The following is a 26236-nucleotide window of genomic DNA, read 5'->3' as shown; positions in this document are numbered from 1 at the left end:
AATACCAGAATCTGACTGTTTTTAAAATATGAACAATCAATGACCCATGTTATTGTGTTTATTTCCAAATACAAAAGCAAAGGCAGGGAAAAGTTACGTGACTCATCCATAGCCATATTAACAAAGAGCACTAAGACAAGGACCCCCTTTGTCCATCCACTTGCTTTCAAAAAATTGTGCCAACCCTTCTATTTTCTTTTAAAAATCTGTTCTATCAGAGCCCACTGGTAGAGATATTTTGTCACAAGAAAATTCTGCATTTTATTAAATATTACTTAATACTCGTTTTTTGTTCCCAGAAGAAAGACTCAATAATATGCTGCAATACACATTGCTGATAGCCATTTAGAAATGGTTAGCAGTCAGTGTGGTTCAAGAGAAATCTTTTTAAATGTTCAAACCAAAGGCTTCTGCCTCCAAAGTATTCAAACGGATTCTTACAAAACGTCAGGGTGGCAATAATTTTTTACCAATTTTACTCACAGAATTAGAAAAAAAATTTTATTGTAATAACCAATGCTGAAGAAGTTATGGTGGGGCTTACAACTGTAAGCACTGTTGTGAAAAAAGTAAACTGGTACTATACTTTTGAAAACAGCATGGCTGGGGCGCCTGGGTGCCACAGCGGTTGAGCGTCTGCCTTCAGCTCAGGGCGTGATCCCGGCGTTATGGGATGGAGCCCCACATCAGGCTCCTCTGCTGTGAGCCTGCTTCTTCCTCTCCCACTCCCCCTGCTTGTGTTCCCTCTCTCGCTGGCTGTCTCTATCTCTGTCAAATAAATAAAATCTTTAAAAAAAAAAAAAAAAGAAAACAGCATGGCTATTTACTATATCAAGAACGTTTAGACTCTTTGATCTGGTCTTATTTCTAGGCATCTATACTTGAGAAAATAATCAGAAGTTTATAAAGATAATGTCTTAAGTGGTACTTACCAAAAAAGAGGAAGAAGAGTAGAATAAGAAGAAAACAAATGGAAAAGGGAAAAGGAAAATTAGAAATAAGATGTGATTGTATACAAAGAAAATATTTTTTTAATCTACGCATCAATTTTAGCAAACAATAAATGAGTTTAGTAAATTTGTGGAATATAAGAGCAATATATAGAACAAATTACATTTCTATATACCAACAATAAAGAGTTGAAAAATAAGACATTTTGGGTGCCTGGGTGGTCAGTCAGTTAAGTGTCTGCCTTTGGCTCAGGTCACGATCCCAAGGTCCTGGGATCAAGCCCCGCATCAGACTCCCTGCTCAGTGGGGAGCCTGCTTCTCCCTCTGCCCCTCCCCCTGCTCGTGTACCTTCTCTCTTTCTCGCTCTCGCTTTCTCTCTCTCCCTCAAATAAATAAAGTCTTTTTTAAAAAAAGACTTTTTTAAAAGGTATTATTTACAATAGCATCAAACAACATCAAATACCTAAGAATAAATCTAATTTAAAAATATGTGCATCTCCCCAGAAATATTTACTTACAAAGCAAAAAACAGGAACTTTATATGTAAGGAGGCAGATACCATCTTAACCAAATGATCAAACTTCTGCCAGTACATCATACCATTTCTGTGGTACTTGTGCCAAAAAGGTAGAATGAGGAAATATCAGGCAAATCCAAATTGAGGGATAGGAAGGCTTTTTATACAAAACAACTAGCTTGAATTAGTCAAAAGTTTCAAGGGCCCATGAAACACAAAGGAAGATGAGGAACTACTGCAGATGACAGGAGCCAAAGCAACAAGACAACTGAACATAACACATGATCCAGGATTTATTTTTGCTATGAATGACATATTTGGGACAATTCATGAACTCGGAATGTCTGCAGGTTTTAAATATCAGTATTAATAAGTGTTACTTGTGGTCATGCAAGAGAATGATTTTGTTATTAGGAAATATACACCGAAGTGTTTAGGGGTAAAGGAAAAGGTATAAGTCTACAACTTACACAATCAAAAAATTCTAAGCATGAGAGGGAGAAGCAGGTTTTCCTCTGAGCAGGGAGCCCAATGAGGGGCTCGATCCCAGGACCCTGGGATCATGACCTAAGCTGAAGGCAGATGCCTAGGACTGAGCCACCCAGGCGCCCCCGTATGCAGGAATTTTGAGAGAGTACTGTTCTTGCAACTTTTCCGAAAGTCTAAAATTAGAGCAAAGTAAAAGTTAAAAAGTAAAAATATGAAAGCTGTCATTAGCAAAGACCTAAATAAATTAATACACTATGATCCTAGATGAGAAGACTCAATATGGTAGATGTCAATTCTTTCCAAAGTGATCTCTAGGTTCAATGTAATCCCAACTAAAATTCCAACAAATTTTTTTAAAAACTGTTAACATGGTTCTAAAGTTTATACAGAAATATAAGGGCCAAGGGGCGCCTGGGTGGCTCAGTCGTTAAGCATCTGCCTTTGGCTCAGGGAGTGATCCCGGGGTCCTGGGATCGAGTCCCGCATCAGGCTCCTCCACTGGGGGCCTGCTTCTTCCTCTCCCACTCCCCCTGCTTGTGTTCCCTCTCTAGCTGGCTGTCTTTCTCTCTCTCAAATAAATAAATAAAATATTAAATATATATATATATATATAAGGGCCAAGAATAGCCAAGACTTTCTTAAAGAACTAGATAGGAATGTAAGATTTACTATAAAGCTACAATAAGACAGTGTGGTAATGGCACATGAATAGACAAACAGACCAATAAAAGAGAATATTTGTACATATATGAAGTGTATACATATGTGATTTATAACAATAACAGAAGTACAGAAGAAAAGCAGCAATGCAGGGGAAAGATTAATTTGTCAATAAATGTTACAAGGAAAACTAAAGATACATTTGGAAAAAATATAACTTGAGACTTACTTCACATCACACACAAATATTATACGTAAGCAGGTTATAAATCTACTTGTAAAAGGCAAACAATAAAGCTTCTAGAGGTTCAAACAGGAGATTATCTTCATGACCTCAAAAAGGGGACTCAAAACGGGAAAAAAAATTAACCACAAAAGAAAAAAGATGCACAGAACTGACAAGTTAAGAATTTGTGTCCCTCATTACTACACTACTTTTCCTCAAAAAAGGCACTTTTAGCCAAAGTTTCGTCTTTTTCTATGGCTTACACGTTGGTATGACTTTCTTCTTCTTCAATATGAGAAGGGCTACTACCCTGTGCTTCAAGATATTAACTTGTTAGGAAAAATCACAGGTAAACCAAAACAACTCCCACATTATATGATGCTCATTTCTCTGTTTACCCAGCAATACAATAGACTATACTTATTTTTCTCGCTCCCTTTTCCTGAGCTGTGTTACCCTACCATATAGTTGACACTCAACAAAAAGTCACTAATGACTAAATGAATGAAAATTTACATTTACTTAATGAGAAACATTACATGTATAACAAATCCATACATGGAAAATAGAAGTATGCATTGAATACTAATATGAAATGAATTACCAAGGGACTTCTTACATCATTACACCTGTGCCTCTTCCATCAGTTCCACGGATTAACAGATTAAATAAATGCTTTCAGTTTTTCTATAATGGTTTCAAAATACAATACTCTTCCATCTCAAGCAGGCTGGTACTTTATTCCTCTCCTCCATCCTCTTCTTTTTCTCTGCCTCCTTAAAGCAGCACAAATTTCCCTTTCACTCTGCTCTGCTCTACTGCCACATCCTATGGTCTGTTAGTTTTCTCCAGCCTGATTTTATTATACTCCTAATTCTAGCTTTCAACTTCACCTCCATTCTCTATGCCCAACCTGAGCTAGTTCAAACTTCTCTCCCAACACCCAGTCCCTCAAATAAAGTCACCCTCATCCAGGATCTCTTAATCTACTTACACAGAAAGGTCCTTCCACCATGGTCCCACTGAAGGCAAACTGATGAATAAGGACTATATTCCAGCTTCTTCCCTCCATCTCTTCTCATTAAGGCAGCAACTGACTTCTCCCTAAAACACAGCCTGCCTTTTTGCTCTGTCTCACTTAGAAGATTCACAAATATAAGTAAAATTCATATAAACATGTTTCAATCCAGACAATAAATTTCCAACTCTTTCAAAACGACTACCAAATACTAAATAGTAATAAAAATGACCATAGACAATTAGATCCTGGACCTTAGTGAGGAGCCTTGCTGTCATCGCCAAAATGGTCGATTTTATTGATCTCTTGATACAGCCCAAGGCCTTGTCTAATTGTGGTATGTGTCAGTATTACTGACGCAAGTAGGATATTTAAAAGAGCAATAACAAACGAGATTATCAAATGTCATCTTAGAGGTGGAAACTACCCCCTCCGTGAAATATTTCTTTGTTAAAATAAAGAGCTCCACCCTGTGAGCTGTCACCAAATTATAGGAAGGGTCAAAGGAAGGAGCACTGAAAGCCCCATTTAATAAGTCTACTTCAATGTCCTAATTTCACAAGCTGGGTTACTCGTTCAGTGAACCCAATAATCACGTAATCCATGTAACACTCCTCATTCGAAATGAACAGAAGACCTTATGCCAGTAGCCTATTTCCCAAAGGACAGAGAAAAATAAAGTTCTGGTAGAAAACTAGAGGGACTTTGAGGAATGAGAGACTGTAGGCTATCTGGGGATATCAAAGACTATCACTTGCTCTTTTGTGAAAAGCTATATTTGCAACAGATTTCAGAGAGGTTCATGAAGACAGCCAGAATCCTTGGTCAGAAAGAGAATCTGTTTTCAGCTTAAGAGACAGTAAGCACAAAAATAATAGATATGGGGCAAGGAAACAAGGACAGATGGAAAACAGGCTTAAAAGGGAAAAGGGAAAGAAGAGAAAGGAAACATGAATCTAGAAACGAGATATCAGAGCAAAGATAAGTATAACAACCAGAGCAACAAACTGGTTAGGAAAGCAGTAGTTTATTTGACATGGTAAACTAAAAAAATAGCAGGCAAAGGGAAAATTAGAAAAAAAAATTTGTAATAATCGTCTTGTTAAATAACTAAATTATGTATTTTTTTTCTACTTTTCTTTCTCAGCAGCTATAAAGAAAAGATTAAAAAACAAGATTCTGTGGAAGCAGCAATAAGAGACTATCATCTTGACTACAGGGTAAAGAAAGAACAGAAAAAGAAAAGATAAATTCACAACATAAAGCTATGTTAAACTGATATGAATTAAGACAATTAATGTATATTAATTGCATTTCAACCTATCACTAACTTCCAACAAAATGTCCAGCACAAGCTCAGGTTCAAAATGCAAAGAAAATACATTTATGAAAATTCTATTCAGCCAAAGAACTGTGAAGTCCATTCCAAAGTTATCTCCATTACCCTGCCTGTGCATTAACAAACTCTCGCCTCACTTCAATATTTGGAGTTAGGTTACTCAGAATAATTAGTTTCACTCTGAGCTCCAGCACAGCTCCTCATCTGTCTATGTGCGGTTTAGGTGACACCCCACTCCCCCCATCCCTTTGTCTTATCTTATCTTGAATAGAAACAGTTTCTCCAAGTGACACTAGAGGAAACACATGCAATCTTGAAAACCTGGAGAGCTGAGTTTATCACACAGCACAGATCAACATGTCAACACCATTCTGGAGATGAAGGCGCTCAGACTGTATCTTTTCTCACTAGACTGAATGGGTCAATTTCTCCAAGGGTATCTTCTGCACTCAGCACGTATTCTGTGCCCCAAGTACACTGGAGAGTCACCCTTCCACCCACACAATTTAAATTTCTTCTGCCAGAAAAGCTTCTCCCCTGTTCTTCACATAATGCATTTTTACTCACTGCTTCAAAAATTAAACAAATATGGGGCGCCTGGGTGGCTCAGGTCATGATCCCAGGGTCCTGGGATTGAGTCCCACATTGGGCTCCCACCTCAGCGGGGAGCCTGCTTCTCCCTCTCCCTCTGCCCCTCCCCCTACTTGTTCTCTCGCTCTCTTTCTCTCTCACAAAATCTTTTTTTTTTTTTAATTAAACAAATCTCTCCTCCTTGAAATCTTCCACCAAAACCCTTCTCAGAACAGATGCTCCTTCTTCTGCACCTGCTTTTAACTCTCTAAAACATTAGTTTCTCTCTACTTTGTTTGGTACTTTGTTGTTAAATTTTAATCTCTCCTAGAGTTTAAGGACAAGAATCATGTCCTGTTCACCCACATACTGCCAGCACTGAATACAGTATATCATACATAGGGAATTACTGAGTATTTGTTGACTGAACAGATGAATAATGAATGCCCTAAGTCAAATGGCTAAACAAAGCCGCATGTTAAGTTAGATCGTGTGCAAACAATATAGTCTCAGACGCTAAGATTAAAGTTTTGGGGAGGCAGATATGTACCACCACTGATTCACCTCTACAGAATTTCAAATCTAGCACACACCTTTCCTTGTCTCTGCAAAAAACAAGAGATTCATAATACGATTTCAGTAGAATGTTAACACCACATATTTAAAATGCCCTATTTTATGGGGCGCCTGGGTAGCGCAGTCGTTAAGCGTCTGCCTTTGGCTCAGGGCTTGATGCTGGCGTTCCGGGATCGAGTCCCACATCGGGCTCCTCCGCTGGGAGCCTGCTTCTTCCTCTCCCACTCCCCCTGCTGTGTTCCCTCTCTCGCTGGCTGTCTCTCCGTCACATAAATAAATAAAATCTTTAAAAAAAAAAAATGCCCTATTTTAACAATGATTTTTGCCATTACCCAAAAATGCTGTTGAACACAACACGTAGTTCCTAAAGTAAAACTGACACATTACAATACAGTATCACAAATGAAAGGCAACTTTGTGAGTTAAAACATGTAAATATAATACTGTCATAAATATGCATGCTTTTAAAGGCATTGTTAGGGGCACCCGGCTGGCTCAGTTGGGAGAGTGTGTGACTCTTAATCTCAAGGTTGTGAGTTTGAGCCCCATGTTGGGTGTAGAGTTTACATAAAAATAAAATCTTAAAAAAAAAGGCATTTTTTAAAAAAGAATTTAAATAACAAACAAAATTGGGGGTGCCTGGAGGACTCAATCGGTTAAGCGTCAGACTCTTGATCTCATCTCAGGTCCTGATCTCAGGGTTGTGAGTTCAAGCCCCACGTTGGGCTCCACACTGGGCATGGAGCCTACTTTAAAAAAAGGAAAGAAAAAAAAGAAAAAGAAAAAAAAAAGAAAGAAAGAAAGAAAGAAAGAAAGAAAGAAAGAAAGAGAGAGAGGGAGGGAGGGAGGGAGGGAGGGAGGGAAAAGAAAAGAAAAGAAAAGAAAAGAAAAAAGAAAAGAAAAGAAAAGAAAAGAAAAGAAAAAAGAAAGAAGGAAGGAAGGAAGGAAGGAAGGAAGGAAGGAAGGAAGGAAGGAAGGAAGGAAAACAAAAACAAAGTTAAATGGCCCCACTTTTAAAGCATTTTCTCCCTGCAGAAAGTAAGAAAAGTGAAGGCAGAGATTTAATTTTTTTCAATAGTTAAATAAGTTGGGTTTATTACTTGTTGCAGTAAGGGAGAATTCTCACCACAGAGAATGGTGGGGCTTCTCAGAAAGAGGGTATTAGAACTTATTTTAGAATTTTGGCTTTGGGTAATTTCAAAGAGCATCTAAGGATGCAAGGGTTCACTCTGGATTGGATACTTTAAACAAGTGGGAGCAATTCTGTGACTGGGTACCTCAAAGAGATTTAATTTTTTAAAGCTATTCCTATTATTTTCACTAAACAAATACAAGACACATAAAACTACACCACAAAGGGGCACCTGGGTGGCTCAGTTGGTTGAGTGTCTGACTCTTGATTTTGGCTCAGGTCATGATCTCAGGGTCATGAGATTTGGCCCTGCACTGGGCTCCCTGCTGAGCACGGAGCCTGTTTAAGATTCTCTCTCTCTCCACTATCCCTCTCCCTGGCCTCCACTGCTCACGTGCAGTCCCTATAAAAAATTTTTAAAAATTAAAAATATTAAATACCATAAAAATAATTCAAAAAAACTGTTCAATATCTGCATAATTCTCAAGAAATGATAAAATTCAGAAGAAAATATACTACACTGTACAATAATTATATGATGCTTTAGACATTGACACTCTAAGAAAATTATAATCAAAACAGACATAGGAAATCACTAATAAAAGTGAAATTTAGGGGGGCGCCTGGGTGGCACAGCGGTTAAAGCGTCTGCCTTCGGCTCAGGGCGTGATCCCGGCGTTCCGGGATCGAGCCCCACGTCAGGCTCCTCCTCTATGAGCCTGCTTCTTCCTCTCCCACTCCCCCTACTTGTGTTCCCTCTCTTGCTGGCTGTCTCTATCTCTGTCAAATAAATAAATAAAAATCTTTAAAAAAAAAAAAAAAAAAAAAGTGAAATTTAGGGATGCTTAGGTGGCTCAGTCAGTTAAATGTCCTTCAGCTCCATCGTGATCTTGCTGTCATGGGACTGAGACCCTATGAGAGGCTCCGTGCAGAGTGCAGAGTCTGTTTCAGATTCTCTCTCCCTCTGTCCCTCCCCCGCTCATTCACGCATGTTCATGTTCTCTCTAAAATAAAGAAAAATTTTTTTTAAAAAAATGAAATTTACATCAGAGGAACTATTTGGTTGGGTTATTTTATGATCATTTCCTTTTAATACCATATTCCTATTTGTTTCAGTTTGCTTATCCTACAGATCACGCCACTACTAACCAAATACCAATGATGCATGTATAAAATACTTAAATTTAAAAAGCTACACTCTTAATATATGAATTCTAAATAATCCATTACTTGACTATTTTCCAAAACACTTTAAAATGTATTCTTATTTCTCTTTTCCTGTAAATCAGAATATAAAAGGTGTCATGGGGTTCATATTTTATTAGACAAATTGTTTTCTCAAGCTTAGGAATGTTTCCCAAGGTCTTAGATTTTAAAACATCTGATTCTGGACTGAAAAGCAAAGAATGCTTTTTTCCCCTGAATTACAACTTAATTCAATTGTAAACTAAACTAACTAAAATGAATTAGGGAAAGAGAACTCAGTGCTTCTTCATACAAAATCACAAATTCAACTTTTTTTTTTTACCCTTTTAAACACAAAGTCTGTTTAAAACAGCCAGCCATATCTCTGTAAAGAATTATGCCAGAAAACCATATTTCACCCATCTTTACCATTAAATTCTGGTATTTCCGCTTAAGAAAGGTATTCTTTTATGTAATTAAAACAAGATACTTTTTCACCTACCACAGTGACGAAAATTAAAAACCTGTAATGTCAAGTTGTTCTGTTAGCAAGACTACAGTAAATCTTCTGAACCAGCACTCAGTATACACCAAGGATATTTCTTGTACTACTGTGAATAAGAGGAAAAACGCAAACAACCTAAATATCTTTCAGTACACAAGATGGTTTAATAAACTATGCTATATCTGAATTACAGAAAGCCATGCAGCGACTAAAAACAGTAAAGTGAACTAGCACCTGGCTAGCTCAGTTGGTAGAGCATGAAACTCCTAATCTCAGGGTCATGAGTTCAAGCCCCACAGTGGGCACAGAGCTTACTGAAAGAAAAAAACAATAATATAAATTAAATAAAAACAGTAAAGTGAATCTTTACCTTTCAAGATGGACACCTAGGGTCTAGTGTTATACGACAAAATGAAGGTGCAAAACATTTGTAGAATACGAGATCTTTAATGTCAAAAAACATACAAAACTACATTATTTTGGGGCACGTGGGTGGCTCAATTGGTTAAACATCCAACTCTCAGCTCAGGTCTTGATCTTAGGATCATGAGTTCAAGCCTCATGTTGGGCTCCACGTGCAACTTAAAACAAAACAAAACATAACCCACTACATTATTTCTACAAGCCAAAAACTGCAAAAATAGTAGAAGATACAGAAATATACACACAAAAATGACAACAATGCTTAGTTTCTAGATGGAAAAAAACCAGGTGGTGGTCTACGGGTATGTCAACTGTATCTGTATTATATTGTTTTGATTTGTTGTTGGCAAAAGAATGCATTCTCTTATGAGTGGTTAATTTTAAATGAAGACAATGTAAAAAATAATTTTCAAAAAAATTTATAGGGTAGACAAAGCATTGAAAAATTAAATTAAAAACTTCCCTAATAGCAGGCTAAAAGATCAGACTTTTCTCAGTAGTAAGAAAAAGGAAAATGATTATTATAACTTTAAAATAACCTTCCAACCATACTCCAAAGTAAATTCCAGATAAATTACAATTAATTAGGAAAAAAGAGAAAAGACCTTGAAGAAAGTAGAGCATAATATTTTTCTGATTTGGCAATAAGAATAAATTAAGTTTTTAAAAACAGAAGATATATAAAAATATTAATACTATTTATAAGTGGTGGCATTATAAATGATTTTTCTTTTCTCCTTTATACATTTCCATTTTTCAAACTTTTAAAAGGATAGCTATTGGTTTTATATCAGAAAAAAAAAAAAGATCTTTAAAAGAACTTTCAGGAGTGCCTGTAAGACGGGTAAGCGTCTGACTCCTGATTTCAGCGCAACTCATGGTCTCAGGGTCCCGAGAGCCAACCTGCACTCAGCAGGGAGTCTGCTTCAGCGTCCCTCTGCCCCTCCCCCCACTCACAGGTACATGGCGCACTTTCCCTCTTTCTCTAAAAATAAGTAAATAAATCTTTAAAATAACTTTGATCCAAAAACGTAATAAACTCTATGAAAACTCGAACTGGTGCTGTAAGTGTTTATGTGTACACTAGTGTAACAGCCTTTCTCATACAGTCAGACTTCTTCAACCCTGAGGCCAGAAAAAATAGTACACAAAACCTCAACATGGAGATTAAAAAAGGAGAATGTGCACCAAGGACTAAATTCAGTTTTCTAAGTTTTCAAAAGTATTAATCTAACACTAATAGATATAGAAAGAAGCACTGCTTAAATTTTTTTCACATGTAGAAATGATCTCATCTCTGCCAATGTGTCTGACCATATCTTCCCAGATTGTTAAAGAAAAGGTTCCTAAGAGAAATAGTTACATCTATGGTTTCATCTCCCTTAAAAAATCCTTTCTCACCATTATTACGAGTATTTTTTTTAGCAATATTCTAGCTTCCTGGGCTCATTAGCCCATGACTATCTCAATTTCACCATCTCTAAATGATTTATAAGTAAATGGGCTGACCTAGAATTTATATTTGGAGAAAACAATTTTCCAAAAGAAGTAAACAATATATTCACAGTTCAAATTTATGATGAAGTAAGTTATTCCCCAAACTGACATTAATTGGGTATCTATTAGGACGGGGCAAAGTATTAGGCCTTGAACACCCAAGAATAAAACCAGAGTGTTTACAAGTTACTGAAGGAGAAAGACAAGTATACTGTATGGTACAGCAACACTTAAAGTGCTAATACGAAGTATTCACAGGCACGGGGACTAATGGTGATGGGCGCAGTGAAGAACAAGGCCTAGGACAAAGGAGATCCATTTCAATGGAGTAGTATAAAAGATGAGTAGAATGAAATGTACAGTGGTGATATGCTATACATGCCAGGAAAACAAAACAAAACACCAATGTGCTCTACATATCAGGATTCAAACTACCTTGTAAATGTTACTGATTACTGTTATTAGAAATGCATTAGTCAATTCCATTAAAAAGCCACTTTTCATTCCTTTATAAGGGTAGCACTATGAATTTCTGATATAGGCCATATTCCTTCAAATAAACATATTACTAAGCTTTAACTAGACATCAAAATTGTTAACCAATAACAAAATAACATTAAAAAAATAACAACCAGGGACACTTGGCTGGCTCAGTTGATAACACATGCAACTCTTGATTTTGGGGTCTAGGATTCGAGCCCCATATTGGGAATAGAGATTACTTTAAAAACTAATAACAAAAATAATAATAAACAATATAACCCTTCAGGGGTGCCTGGCTGGCTCAGTGGGTGGAACATGTGACTCTTGATCTCGGGGTAGTGAGTTCGAGCCCCACACTGGGTGTGGAGATTACTTAAATATATATTTTGAAAAACAGTATAACCCTTGAAAAAATAATAAAAATAATAACCAAACAAAGTTCAAGCTTTGAGCAGCCTAACTGGAAAAGGAGGGGATCCTTTTACAGGTCATATATACCGCCTGACCTGTATTTGGCAATCTGCTCCCAGACTGTCAATGGATAAGCAGCACGGCTCTCAAGGCGGGAGACTGATCTTTGGCAAAACTAGGCATCCACCTGAGGTGCTGCTATCCCCATACACTGCCCTCATATGAGCCAGGTAGATCTGGAACCTAAGAAGGTATATTTCCAATCTGGAGAGTTGCCAAAGTGTCTCATTCAAAACATCCAGGGACAAGGGCCAGCCCAGCACCCCATGCCAGGAGCCAAGGCAGCAGTCAGTAGCTTTTGCACATATTCCGAACCCAGAGGTGACCTGCACACATTGTTCCATGCCTACTGATAGCCACAGAAGAATTTGCTCAGCCCAATTACTATTCAGACTCTAAACTTACCAGTGGCAACCCAGCAACCGCAAATTCCAAGTCCTAGGGGGATCGTATTTACTGAAGAGAACACATTGGTCTATTGGGACATAACTAAGTACTGTGAAAACAGCACCTTCTTTACAACGTGGAAATGATAATATCAAAGTATAATCTTGCATACATTGCAATAAATAATCTCCCATCTAAACCACCCAAGTTTTTAAGCACCACTTTACAAAAGTCAGGGAAGAGGGAGGGGATAAAAACTAAGGGGAAAACTCCCATTTCCTTGATTTTCCTCACTAAGGAAAAATCTCTAAGAAATACACCATAACATTCTATTACTTAAGAAACCATTTTTTAAAAGGTAGAAGACAGGGCACCTGGGTGGCTCAGTTGGTTAAGCATCCAGCTCTTGATTTCCGCTCAGGTCATGCTCTCAGGGCTGTGGGATGGAGATGTGCTTGAGAGTCTCTCTCTCCCTCTCGCTCCGCCCCTCTCCCCACCTCTCTCTCCCCCCTTCTCTAAAAATAAATAAAATAAATAAAAAGTGAAAGACAGAGGCACCTGGGTAGCGCAGTCGTTAAGCGTCTGCCTTCGGCTCAGGGCATGATCCCGGCGTCATGGGATCGAGCCCCACAACAGGCTCCTCTGCTATGAGCCTGCTTCTTCCTCTCCCACTCCCCCTGCTTGTGTTCCCTCTCTCGCTGGCTGTCTGTCTCTCTGTCAAATAAATAAATAAAATCTTTAAAAAAAAAAAGTGAAAGACAGCTGTTACATGAAAAATAAAAACAACACTGCTTTAGTATGTTTCATTAAGGATCTCAACACTCACATAACACACTAAATACTACAGTCATTCTCTAATAATGGCAAAAAAAGAACCAATAGAATATAAGAGGATATCAGCAATTTAGTGGTAGGAAGACACATGAATATATAAAAAGAGCACGTCAATAAGTTTATTCAAACTACTGGATCATGGGAGGAAAATCTATAAATTCTTTAAATTTGTATAGGGCTGTAATTAAGGTAAACTCATTAATCCTATTTGATGCAAAAATATTGAAATCATGTTTTTAAATAATATTCTTAGAAAATTAAATACATAATTCATAACCATTTTATTATATAAAAGTTAAAAAACAAAAATGTTTATATTATGTTATATATAACACCTCAAGAAAAACATATTTGGTTTGGAATATAAATGGACATTCATCTACATAAATCGTCAAGCAGTTATTAAGTGGGGCTACAGCAAAGTGTTATGGCAGCATCTAAGGATAGTTACTTTTCTGTTTACAGAAACAGTCACAGAGCCCAAAAATCATAAATTCCAGGTACGGAAATGAAATTTCCTGAAACATTTTACAGAGATGAAAATGCATTTAATTTTTAAGGCCTTCCAATAAAGGGGAGGGAAGTTATTTTCATTTCATTTTTGTTAAAAATATATAGGTATACATACAGGCACACACTAAAATATCACCCAGCAAAATGCCAACAATAGTGATTATCCATACATGGTAAAAATATCAAGGATTCTTATTCACTTCACTTTGGTTACACGGATTTACATAATGAACAAACAATAAGTTAACTGTATAGAGGCTTAAAATAGGATTGACTGGTCCACAAAGGTATTCTATAAATCAGATTCAACAGAACTAATTTCTACTTCCAAATTTTATAATGAATAACAAGTATAGCATTTTAATAATTTTCCCTTTTTTTAAGATTTTATTTATTTGAGAGAGAGAGCGAGCGAGAGCACACAAGTGGAGGGAGGGAGGTGGAGTGGAAGAAGCACACTCCCCGCTGAGCAGGGAGCTGATGTGGGGCTCGATCCCTGGACCCTGAGATCATGACCTGAACCGAAGGTAGACACTTAACCAACTTAGCCACCCAGGTGCCCCTAATAATTTTCAATAATTCTTAAGTCTCCACCATAGAATGTGTTCTATTCTTTAACTCCTCCATGAGACACTGAACATTTTCATAATTACTATATAAAAACTGAATTTTGGGGGCACCTGGGTGGCTCAGTCGGTTAAGCATCTGCCTTCAGCCTCAGTCATGATCCCAGGGTCCTGGGATTGAGCCCCAAATAGGGCTCCCTGCTTAACAGGGAGCCTGCTTTTACCTCTCCCTCTGCTGCGCCCCCTGCTTGTACTCTCTCTCTCTGTCAGATAAATAAGTAAAATCTTCTGAATTTTTAAAACATTTTTAAAAGATTTTATTTATTTATTTGAAAGAGAGAGAGAGAGCATTCAGGCAAGCATGAGCAGGGGGAGGGGCAGAGGGAGAAGCAGGCTCCCTGCTGAGCCCAGAGTCCAACTCGGCACTCAATCCCAGGACCCTGGGATCATGACTTGAGCCAAAGGCAGACGCTTAACCTACTGAACCACCCAGACACCCCTTTTTAAAACATTTTGATCAACAAAAGTTTCCTCAGTATTTGACAAAAAGTTTTATTTACACAGATTTAATATAAAAAAAAAAAGAGAAACAACTGAGCTGCACACTGGAGTCATCTGAAGACTTTTGAAAAAGTATTGACATCTAGGTCTCACCCTCCCAAGATCTCAGATTTAATGGGTCTAGGCTGTGGCCCAGACATCAGGGTTTGTTTTTTTTTTAAAGATTTATTTATTTATTTATTTGAGGGAGAGAGAGAGAGAGAGAATGCCTGCAGGAGGGAGGGGGGAGAAGGAGGAGAGGGAGAGAAAGAATCTCAAGCAGACTCCCTGCCGCCGAGCAGGGAGCCCAAAGCAGGGCTGGGTCCCATGACCCTGAGACCATGACCCAAGCCAAAATCAAGAGTCAGGTGCTCAACCAACTGAGCCACTCAGGTGCCCCCAGACGTCAGGATTTTTAAAACAATCCAAGAATTTATTCCTTCACTTCTAACAGTAACAAATGTAAATCAAATCACTTTTATGTTGATATAGCGCTTTTTGGAAAGCCACCCCAAATTTTCATTTACACTGCAGCGAGGAATAAGGGAAATATTTCATATCGTCTTATACAATCAGGGAACTTTTAATGTTCAGGTTATAACTTTGATTACCTGATATCTTCCCTTAAATTTTATTTACCCAGAAATCCATTGAGCATCTGGAGTCCAAATATAAATACTGCAGCTCTGATGAGGAATAAGTACAGATAAATGTATGTATCCTCAGTTAAAACATACATTCATGTCTTTCCTTTTTTGTTCATTAATCAATTTCTTGGAGATATGTATGACTTTAACAGAGGTCAGTAAAAAGACCCTTTGCAGAATTCTTTTACAAAGAAAACTAATGTAAGAAACAACATTGCTAACTTAATGTATGCACTCTACACTATCCTTGTTAACAAATCTGATTCTTTAAATATATTATTATCCATCAAGATTCACCTAAATTGTCAACATGACATCAAAAACTCAGGAAAGATAAATCAATTAAAAGACATCTATCTTCCCCAAAAAAAGAGATCTAACTTTCAGTTAGACAAATAATAGTCATCGGAAAATATCTATAAAACTAAAAGCATAAGGGGGTGGTTTAGAAGTTCAAATACTGGGGCACCTGGGTGGCTTAGTCATTAAGCATCTGCCTTCAGCTCAGGGCGTGATCCTGGCGTTATGGGATCAAGCCTCACATCAGGCTCTTCCACTGGGAGCCTGCTTCTTCCTCTCCCACTCCCCCTGCTTGTGTTCCCTCTCTCGCTGGCTGTCTCTCTCTGTCAAATAAATAAATAAATAAAATCTTCAAAAAAAAAAAAAAGAAGTTCAAATACTAAATAGAAGACAACAAATACTTAATTCTATACTAAAACAATATGAGAAAATTATTTCTGGCATGTTTTCAAATAAGTATCTCTTAATGGACACTTTTTATATATCTTTATGGCAATCCCTCTATGGTATCACTTTTTTTTATTAAAATATTGTGGATATACAATATTATTTTAGTTTCAGATGTACTGCATAGTCATTCAACATTTATATACACTACAAAGTCATTACCACAGTAAATCTAGCTACCACCTGTCACCAGACGTATTACAAATATTAACTACATTCCCTGTGCTGTACATTATATCTCCATGTCTAATTTATTTTTGTTTGCTTGTTTCGGGTTTTGGGTTTTTATTTATTTTAATTCCAGTATAGTTAACATTGTTACATTAGTTTTAGGTGTACAATATAGTAATGCAAGAATTCTATATATTACTCAGCACTCATCAAGATAAATATAATCTTAATCTCCTTCACTTATTTCACCCATCCCCGCACCCACCTCCCCTCTGGTAACCATCTGTTTATTCTACTTTATAACTAGAAGTCTGTACTCCCTCTTGTAAAATAAAGAAAAACTCTTGTATTAAATTCACCCAAAATAGACCAGATTACTGGCATCTCAATATTCTAAAACTACCAGGTAAAAAAAAGTTATTTATACATTTTGCAACAGATACAACCTTAAAAATCCTAAGAGTAAAATATCTGGAGAAGCAAAATATGATTTCTATAGTATATTCATTTAAAAAACTAAAGTAGGGAGATCAGTCAGTTGAGCATCTGCCTTCAATTCAGGTCAGGATCTCGGGGTCCTGGGGTTGAGCCCCACATCGGGCTCCCTGCTCAGGAGGGAGTCAACATCTCCCTCTCCCTCTGACCCTCTCCCCACTGCTTGAGCTCTCTCTCTCTCTCAAATAAATTAAATCTTAAAAAAAAAAAACTAAAGTAAACTCATTTAAAAATAGGAAAAACAAACAGCTAATAGAGTCTTCTCTTTCAAGAAATTTAGAGTTATGTTAAGAGATATAAGGCAAAAGAACAAGAACGGCAGGATCAAAAGAAGAAGGATTTCTGTTTGTTTCTAGTCTTTGTTGGTTAAACTAGAAAAGACTCTGACAGGTTCATTCAAATTTATTAGATATCAAGTCCTGACATCATTATATATGCCTAATTACAAGTTTTAAGAAACACTCCCTTCTACAAGCTGAAATGTTTGTAGATGATATTATATGATATCTGGGATCTGATTCAAAATAATTCAGGGGGGGGTAGTTTTAGATAAAAGATAAAATAAAATTAGCCATAAGTTGCTAACTGTTGAATCTGCACGATAGGTACATGGGGGTTCATAGCTCTTCTTCTCTTAACGTGCTTAAAACGTTCCACAGTCAACGATTTAAAAAAAAACCACTCTCTAAAATATGCTCAATTATTTTTCATTTTTATATATAATTATATGCTGTTCTCTTAAATGTCAAACTGATGATACTGATTTTTCCCAAGGTATATTTTAAGACTTTTCTTAGCAACAATTACACATTAATTGTTGAATTATCTCAATTTCTCAGTTGTCCATGTAACCACGGCAATTTCATATTCAACTAGATGGAAAAAAGGTAAGAAACAGATGAAAGCTGATCCTAGAGTTCTACAGAGTTCAAAAATTTACACCCTAAGGAATTCTATTTGACAGTATCTGTATTATAGCATTAAAAAAAATGCTTATTTTCTAGTTATAGCTTTATATGAAATGTGTCTGAAATTACCTCTAATATTTTTTTTTTTTGAGAGAGAGTGTGTGCATGCACAAGCGGGCAGGGCTGTGGCGGGGGGGGGGGTGAAGAGGGAGAAGGAGAGAGAGAATCTTAAGCAGGCTCCACACCCAGCATAGAGCCCACAACACAGGGCTCCATCCCACGACTCTGAGATCACGACCTGAGCCAAAATCAAGAGTCAGACCCTTAAGCGACTGAGCCACCCAGGTGCCTCATCCTCTAAATTTTTAAATTTCACAATATTGATAGAAAAAATGAATTCTGAACTAAGAGCCACAGGAATTATCTTTTCAGTTCTGCCTCTAATTTAACTGTATTGCCTTCATCAAGTCTCTTCATTATTAATGAAGGAATTAGAATTAATTAGAATGAAATAGAATTAATGAGGAATTAGAATTAAATTAACTCCAGGGTAATGTCCATTTCCAACTTTCTAGGCTTCTACATGTCTGGCCTACAGGAAACCTGAACACATTCAGAACTCAAGCAGACTATTACCTAGACCAGCAGTTCTCCAAGTCAATGCACCCCCTAAAGATCCTTGAGACCCTTTCAGAGAGTCAACAAGGTCAAAACTATTTTCATAATAATACCAAGACACTTGTCTTTTTCACTATAGTTACATTTACCCTAATTATACAGAACCAATGATAGGTAAAACTTGTACCTCTTTAGCCAGAACCAAGACAGTGGTCACTGCACCCACAGTAAAAGAATGCTGGTTTCACTTAAGGATACTTTTGACTGGGGTGCCCGGTGGCTCAGTGGGTTAAGCAACTGCCTTCAGGTCAGGTTATGATCCCAGGGTCCTGGGATTGAGCCCCACATTGTCAGGCTCTCTGGTCAGCGGGGGAGCCTGCTTCTCCCTCTCCCTCTCCCTCTGTGCTCTCCCTTCTCTCAGATAAATAAATAAAATCTTTAAACAAAAAAGAATACTTCTGATTAAGCAGTAAAATCTATTAATTTTAGTATATCTTGATCTTAAATACACCTTTTTAACATTCTACATTATGGTAGGAATTGCACATAAAGTACTTCTGCTGTAAAACAAAATAATGCCTCAAGGAAAATACTTGTGTGAATGTTTGAGTTGTAATCTTCAGGAACTTTTTTTTTCCATAAAATACCATGGTTACTGGAAACAATGACTAAAAAACCTTGGTTATTCAAACTTGGGTTTTTGGCAAATTTGGGGTTTTGTTTGTTTTTTGAGTAAAGCCTGTCACTTCAAGCAAAGCAAATGACAACATTTGTTGACAATAATAAAATTCAAGCGAAAAGCAGAATTTGGGAAAACTTGTATCTGCCACCTTAAGCATAATAGCTTATGCTGTTAAAGTTTAAATAGTTAAGACTTTTCTGATGAAATCAAAATATAATTTTTTGAGATTACAAAATTTTGGAAGATCTACATAATTCAGCAAAAACAGTGTGTTTCAAATGACCAATACATTATGTTATAAAATCATGAATGGGCAAAAGATACATTCTGGGTGCAAAATACATCAACAGATTATAATATAACAGAGTACAAAAGTTCACTAGTATGGTTTAAGATTCCACCTTGAAATTTTAAGAAACTACCACCTGCTGAGTTTTGTTACGACCAAAGAAGGATATACAAAATTATCTAAAAAGGTTAGATTACTACTTCCTTTCCCAAAGATATATATCTGTGTGAGGTCAGATTTCTTCATCTACAGTTCAACCAAAAACAACATAATGCAGGAAAATTTCATTCAGTTATCTTCTCTGAAGTAAGACATCATAGAGATTCACAAAAATATAAAATAGTGCCACCTTTTTTCACAAATCTTTGTTTTGGAAAATAGTCTTTTCTTTCTGTTAATCTTTAAGTACTCTCTACACCCAACGTGGGCTTAAATTCACAACCCCAAGATCAAGAGTCAGATATTCTACCGACTGAGCCAGCTAGGCAACCCCCAAAATAGTTTTTTTTCATAAAATGTCATTTTCTGTTAACATGCATTTATTATTTATTTTTAAATGGATTAAATAAGTTCTCAATTCCTAAATTTTCATTTCTAACACAGTAAATATTGATATAACCAAAGAGATAAACAGAATCTTCACAGAGTCCTCAATAATTATGAGTAAAAAAGAATCCTAAAACCTGAGATGCACTGATCTACATAAAATCTTACCAAATCTTTTGCTAGGCAGCTCACATTCTCTAGTCATTCATAATTAATCTAATGAGAGTAGGAGACAATGAAAGAAGACACACATATATTACATAACCTGTGATAAATATTATAATACAGGTATAATTCCAAACAGTAAATTTGGGGAAACTATTTTGAAAGATTTAATTCAAACAGTTCCTGAAAGGTAAGACTAAAGAAAAGTGAATTCCAGCCAAAGTTTTGTTTGAACAAGAGTAGGAAGATGGGAGAATGGGGACATGTTTAGGGAATAGGTCTACGGGGCCAGAGCATGGCACAGCGGCAGAAGTGCGACAAGCGCTGCAGTAGAACAGCGAGCCAAGAGATTAGGCCACGAAGGGTTTCAACCCCACAGTACAAGTTTGGACTCTGAAATGTATTAGTAAAGGCTAATAAGGATTCTTATTCAGCAAGAGTATGTTACAACCAGATTTCTACTTTGAAACATAGCACCAATGGCAATGCACAGGACAGACTGTGCTGTGCATTGAGGAAAAGGGCCAAACACAAGGAGATGTACATGGAAGAAAAAGTAATGAAGCCTGCACTCAGAGGGAGTAGAAAGTGAAGGATGACCTTCCAGAAGCAGAACAGGGTTTGGCAAGTGAATGAATATGACAAGAGGGAAAAGGTGAGTGAAAATTCTGAACCTGAGTAACTAAGGCAATGGGGCTATCATATGGGCAACAGAAGAAGATCCAAGCTTCTCAAAGGAGGTAGATTTGACAGGAATTGTGAAATCTGAAGACGTGTGGACAGCATCAGTTTAGAAATGACGGTCAAGTTGATACAGAAAGAAATTTGGGGGAAATCTGCACTAAAAATAAGAATTGGAACCATGGGACTAATAAGAAACAGAGTGAGTAGAGCAAAGTGCCAAGTACAGAGGTTTATGAGGCATGAACAGTAAAGGCATCGGCGGAGAGAATTAAGCAGTAAAAACAAAACGGGAAAAGTCAGAGACCTGACAGAGTGCATGACCACAGAAGCTAAGGAAAAAGAATTCAAGGAGGATTAGTTGGTGAAGAGTTGAACAGGTTGGAAAAGAATAATGATCTAAATGAGGCCAATGGATCTATTAATTACGAGGTTACAGAGCGGTCTCTGTTGAGTGTTTAGGGCAGAACACAATGAATCCGGGTTCGTGGCCTCATTAGCATGGTATTAGGTACAGGAAATAAATATTCAACCCAGAGCTACATCAAAGTATGTTTTCCAAACAACAGTTTGTCTGCTTTCAACCATAACAATTTTTAAGTAAAACAATGTCTCTAAATTTAACTGTTATTTTCAAACAATTTATTTCACTCATATAAAACACTGATTTTTAGCATTAAAACAGAACACTATCATTGACCTAATAAATTTTATTAGGTCACACAAAAAGAATTAAAAAATATATATATATATACACACACATACATATACTATTGTGCTACATACTGAACCTCACTCTACTGCTTAAAAGCATATTATTCTTAGTGTAGATGGCCTACTGTAGAACATTAGAGGGCAAATCCAACAAACAGCATGTACTGAAGAAAAACCCCTATTACCCAATCCCCTTTTATTAGTAATATCAAGCAGAATATGAGATCAAGCTTAATTTAGGCATATTTATATAAAATGTGTATTTAGCCAGACCCATGTTTATACAACAGTAATATGTGAAATATCCCATCTTTGTTAGCACAATCTAGAAAACAACCACTGTTCAACAAAAAGATTCTTCCCTTTACAAAAGAAATCGCTATTAGAATAATTTAAATAAATAAATAAGAATCTTTCCCAGGATAATATGAAATTATAATTTAATTCTTTATTTAATTTATATGAAACTTTACAGGAATACATTTGTTTAAAGCAAATTCATGAAGTATTAATTAAAATGTATAGTTAAGGGGTTTAAAACTGTAAAGAATAGTTTAGACGCTGTGTGTCCAGAAGGTCTCCCTGCTCTCATCAGCGGGCAGCGGAAGCTGGAGCACTGTGTAGAACAGGAATCGGAGGGTGAGGACCAAAGAGGATATGACGGAGGAGTTACCTGCTTAAACCTGAAGGCCCGCAATAGCTGCAAGAGTGTCATGATGTTACCATCCCTTGTTTAGATACAGTAGACAGAACAGATTAATCCTGAAGGGGTTTTCAAAGCTTTGAGTCTTCAAGAGAACACAGAAAAAGGTAACTTAGAATTCTAAATGGGGCAAAGGCTCTGGATCCAGACCTCCTGAAGATATCCCTCAGCTCTGCACCTTACTACGTGTATCAACCTAGCAAATTATCTCCACCTCAGCTCTCTCAGTTGTGAAATGAGATAAGAAGAAGAGCTACCTCACAGGATCAACGTTAGAATTAAATGTGAAAATGACTACAAAACACTTGAAGTGGTGGCATATCACTGGCCCTCAAGAATCATTAGAAATGTACTGTTCTAGGATCATTCTGGATCTGGATCATTCATTCAATCTATCATTATAATATATTGGCACCTTCCAACCCATGACATAAACCTTTTCACCATTCAACTACTCTACCGTGCTAAAAATACCATGTCAATGTTGCGTGCCAAACAACAGAATGCTAGAGAACAAAACCAAAGTTCATGAAATTCTGGACCAGTTACAGAAGTACACCTTTAATAAAAAAAAATAACCCATTTTTTGACACACTAACATTCCTGTATACAACCATCAGGCTAGCTCCAATTTTGCTAATAACTCATTAAAATCACCAAATTAAACAACTGGTCTATAAATTCCTAACTTATGCTGCACCCCCCCTTCAAAAAAAATCAATCAGTATAATGTATCTATGAAATATAAAAATTCTGACTGAAATAAATATTTTTTCTGGTTTCTAAAACATCTGTAGTGAAATTCGTCATATGTTCAAACTCATTCAATTCCCATCCTTCTCTCCCCTCCCCACCATGCCTCATAGAAAATCTTTCTCGGGGCGCCTGGGTGGCACAGCGGTTAAGCGTCTGCCTTCAGCTCAGGGCGTGGTCCCAGCGTTATGGGATCGAGCCCCACATCAGGCTCCTCCGCTATGAGCCTGCTTCTTCCTCTCCCACTCCCCCTGCTTGTGTTCCCTCTCTCGCTGGCTGTCTCTATCTCTGTCAAATAAGTAAATAAAATCTTTAAAAAAAAATTTTAAAAATTTAAAAAAAAGAAAACCTTTCTCCAACTAATATAAACCTCCTCAATTTGCCATTGAAAACACGATGCCTACTTCTACCCTAAGCACTCATCTGTTTTTCCTCCCCATCATCTCAATGGCCAACACAGCCACAGTTTTGTTTGAAACCTCAAACAAAAGCATTAAAGTTACATCAATCATCTGCTCTCATCCTCAGTGATGCACAGGAAGAGCAGAGAAGCTAATATATTCCTCTTGAAAACACATACACATGAATACACTTTGTTCTTCCCCAAAATACCAAAAGGATAACAGAGAGCAAATCATGCCCACAAACCAAAACACAGTTGTTTCATCTAATTTTAGAAAAAAAATAACAAGGAACTGGAGAAAAATTCTCTTTGGAATAACTCAATCCTCAAATCAGGGAAATTCAAAGAGCATAACATGGAAAAACCAACAGCCTCAATTCTCCCCTTCAGGATACTAATTCTATCAGCACCAAATCAAAACAAAGAGTGTGTTTTTAGAAGATCCCGAAAAAGTTTGAAATCTGTTTTTCAAAGAAGGAAGAAAAGACCACTTACTGAGAACATATCTAAATATATTATTTCAAGCACAGGTGCTCTGTGGTTTACTCCAAACCCGTTTCTTTTTTGTACCATATTCTTTTTCTTTTTCCTTGAATATGCTCCACACCCAGCTCAGAGTCTAACTGGGAGCCTGAACTCAAGACCCAGAGATCAAGACCTGAGCTGAGATCAAGAGTCAGATGCTTAACTGACTGAGCCACCCAGGTGCCCCCCCATATTCTTTTAAAGTCAAGCTTATAAACTTATTTGTTTAAAAAAAAAAAAAGACCAAATTATATCATTTACATCCAGAAGTATCCTTTATTTATATTTTAAAGTCTCATAGCCAGGTGTTTGTTATTTGATTAATTCGCTCAGCCCTAGGTAATATGATTGGTTTTTCCCTTTCTGGAAGCTGTGAACAAGACCCAGTCTAGCTGTACTTGAAACAAGCAGTCTCGAGCATTTTGCAGCTATATCACAAGATTTTGCTTAATCTGAGAAAATCTTGTACTCTTTTGCCCAAGAACCTTCAAGAGTAGAAAGAAAATATAAATTATAAGCTAATCGTTTTTAGAGGGAGTACTGCTCATACACTAGGGACCTTCATACCACCTTGTCTCTTAAGAAGAGAAACCCTTTTCTTTACTAATCCTCAGGAATTTGTCCAAAATAAAAAACACAGATTTAAACCTGTACCCAGAATTCAGGTTAACTATGTAAAATTGACAGCTGAATAACAGCAAACTGCAACAGATTTACACAGAAATTTAATGTGTCTTTAAAAGGACTTGTCGGGGGAAGAACAATTACTTCACAACAGTCTTACTTCTATGAACTGTTACTACATTAAGCCTATGTTCTGGTCTTTTTGCTATCAAGAGTCCAGGTGAGCAGGAGATACAAATTATACAAGGCAAAGACCTCTTCTTGCCAAAATTCTTTTTTAAAAATTTAGTCATTAAAAGATCTTTTAAATGAAAAACATTCACTCTTTCATACCAAGACTAATTTCAGGAACCTCATTAAGGTAAAATAATATACTAATAAAAGCGTTTTATGTTAATAGACTTAGGTTATGTTTCTCATTGTGTTATACAGATCATTAAAAGTTCCTAAGGGGAGCCTGGCTATCTCAGTCGGAAGAGCATGCAACGCTTGATCTCCCGGTCGTGAGTTCGAGCACCACATTGGGCACAGAGATTACTTAAAAAAAAAAAAAAAAAAAAAAAGTTCCTAAAATAACTGTCCAATTAGATGAGAAAGTGAATGAACTATTTTCTAAGCATGTATAATATAAGCAATCTCAAGGATTTTTGAGATGTATCACAACACTCAAAGTTATTTGAACTACACCAAGGAAATGCTAAAAATCCCCAAAGGTTCTAATCAATGCCCTACTTATTCTCCACATTTACTCTCCACTTACTCCACCAAACCCCCAATCCTCCTCTGCTCTGTTCCTGCCCTGGGAGAATGAGCCTGCACAGATCAACACCTAGGGTCCCCAAGGAGGTTCCAGCAATGTAAACCAATGAACAAGACCCAAAGACAGAGGGAGGAGAGATCAGGGAACTTCCCCTCCCTCTCTGCCTGACTGCCTCAAAGCCACAGTTCCCCAGGGCCCTCCTCCACAATGTCCATTCTCAACTCTCAGCTTTGGTAATCTCTGGAGATTTAAGGGTTTTTCACCATTGCTATTCCGTGGGTGCTTCCCCCACCACCACCACCACCCTTGTTCGTTCTCTAATCTCCATAATCTCTTCTTTTGCACCATCAAGGATGAAATCTCTTTCCTGCTGGGAGCTTGCCTGATGCAGCTAACAATACCAAGTCTGGTTAATTCAAAACAGTACATTATCTAAAGAAATTCAATTTTAAAAGTTTCACAAGATCTTAAGATCTATTCAAGTATTACTTATTATTGCTATTTGCATAATCATTTAAAAATTAAATATAAGCAGCTCACTTCCAAATGAAGCTGGTTAAACGCTGAAAAGCTCATTACAATTAAAATTAGGTGTGAAATTTAACACTGCCCTGTCCTCTCAAGATAGATGCCTATAAGCCCCAAAAAAAACTTAACAGAAAAAAAAAAAAAAGCAATGAAAGGATTCTGGTAACCGATATTTTACTTCCTTCTACCATACACTGCCTGGTTACTCCAAACACTTTTTGTCGTCATTGTTGAAGCCTTTCTTAGGCATAAGATAAAGAAAAGTTTTAAACAGTGGTTCTCAAATTTTGGTGTGCAAGTCAATCAACCAAGAAACTTGTTAAAATGCGAATGCCCAGGCCTCACCCACACCTTTCTGACAAATGTTTTTTACCAGTTCCCAGATAATTGTGATG

General features: G+C 37.0%; 1 protein-coding gene across 11 annotated transcripts in view; it reads right to left on the bottom strand.

The window, feature by feature from the left end:
* MYO6 (myosin VI) overlaps window positions 1–26236 on the bottom strand; it is a 138400-nt gene that overhangs the window by 105152 nt on the left and 7012 nt on the right. The window contains exon 2 of one of the 11 annotated variants that reach the window (XM_057303875.1): window positions 12988–13143. The exons of the other annotated variants lie outside the window; for them this stretch is intronic. The gene's annotated coding sequence lies outside the window, so the exon portion shown is untranslated. The remainder of the gene's footprint in view (window positions 1–12987; window positions 13144–26236) is intronic. 11 annotated transcript variants of the gene reach the window in all.

The sequence above is a fragment of the Ursus arctos genome, unplaced genomic scaffold (assembly GCF_023065955.2).
Source record: "Ursus arctos isolate Adak ecotype North America unplaced genomic scaffold, UrsArc2.0 scaffold_29, whole genome shotgun sequence".
NCBI lineage: Eukaryota > Metazoa > Chordata > Mammalia > Carnivora > Ursidae > Ursus > Ursus arctos.
Note: the sequence above shows the minus strand (reverse complement) of the source record. Positions and strands in the feature narration are given on the sequence as shown.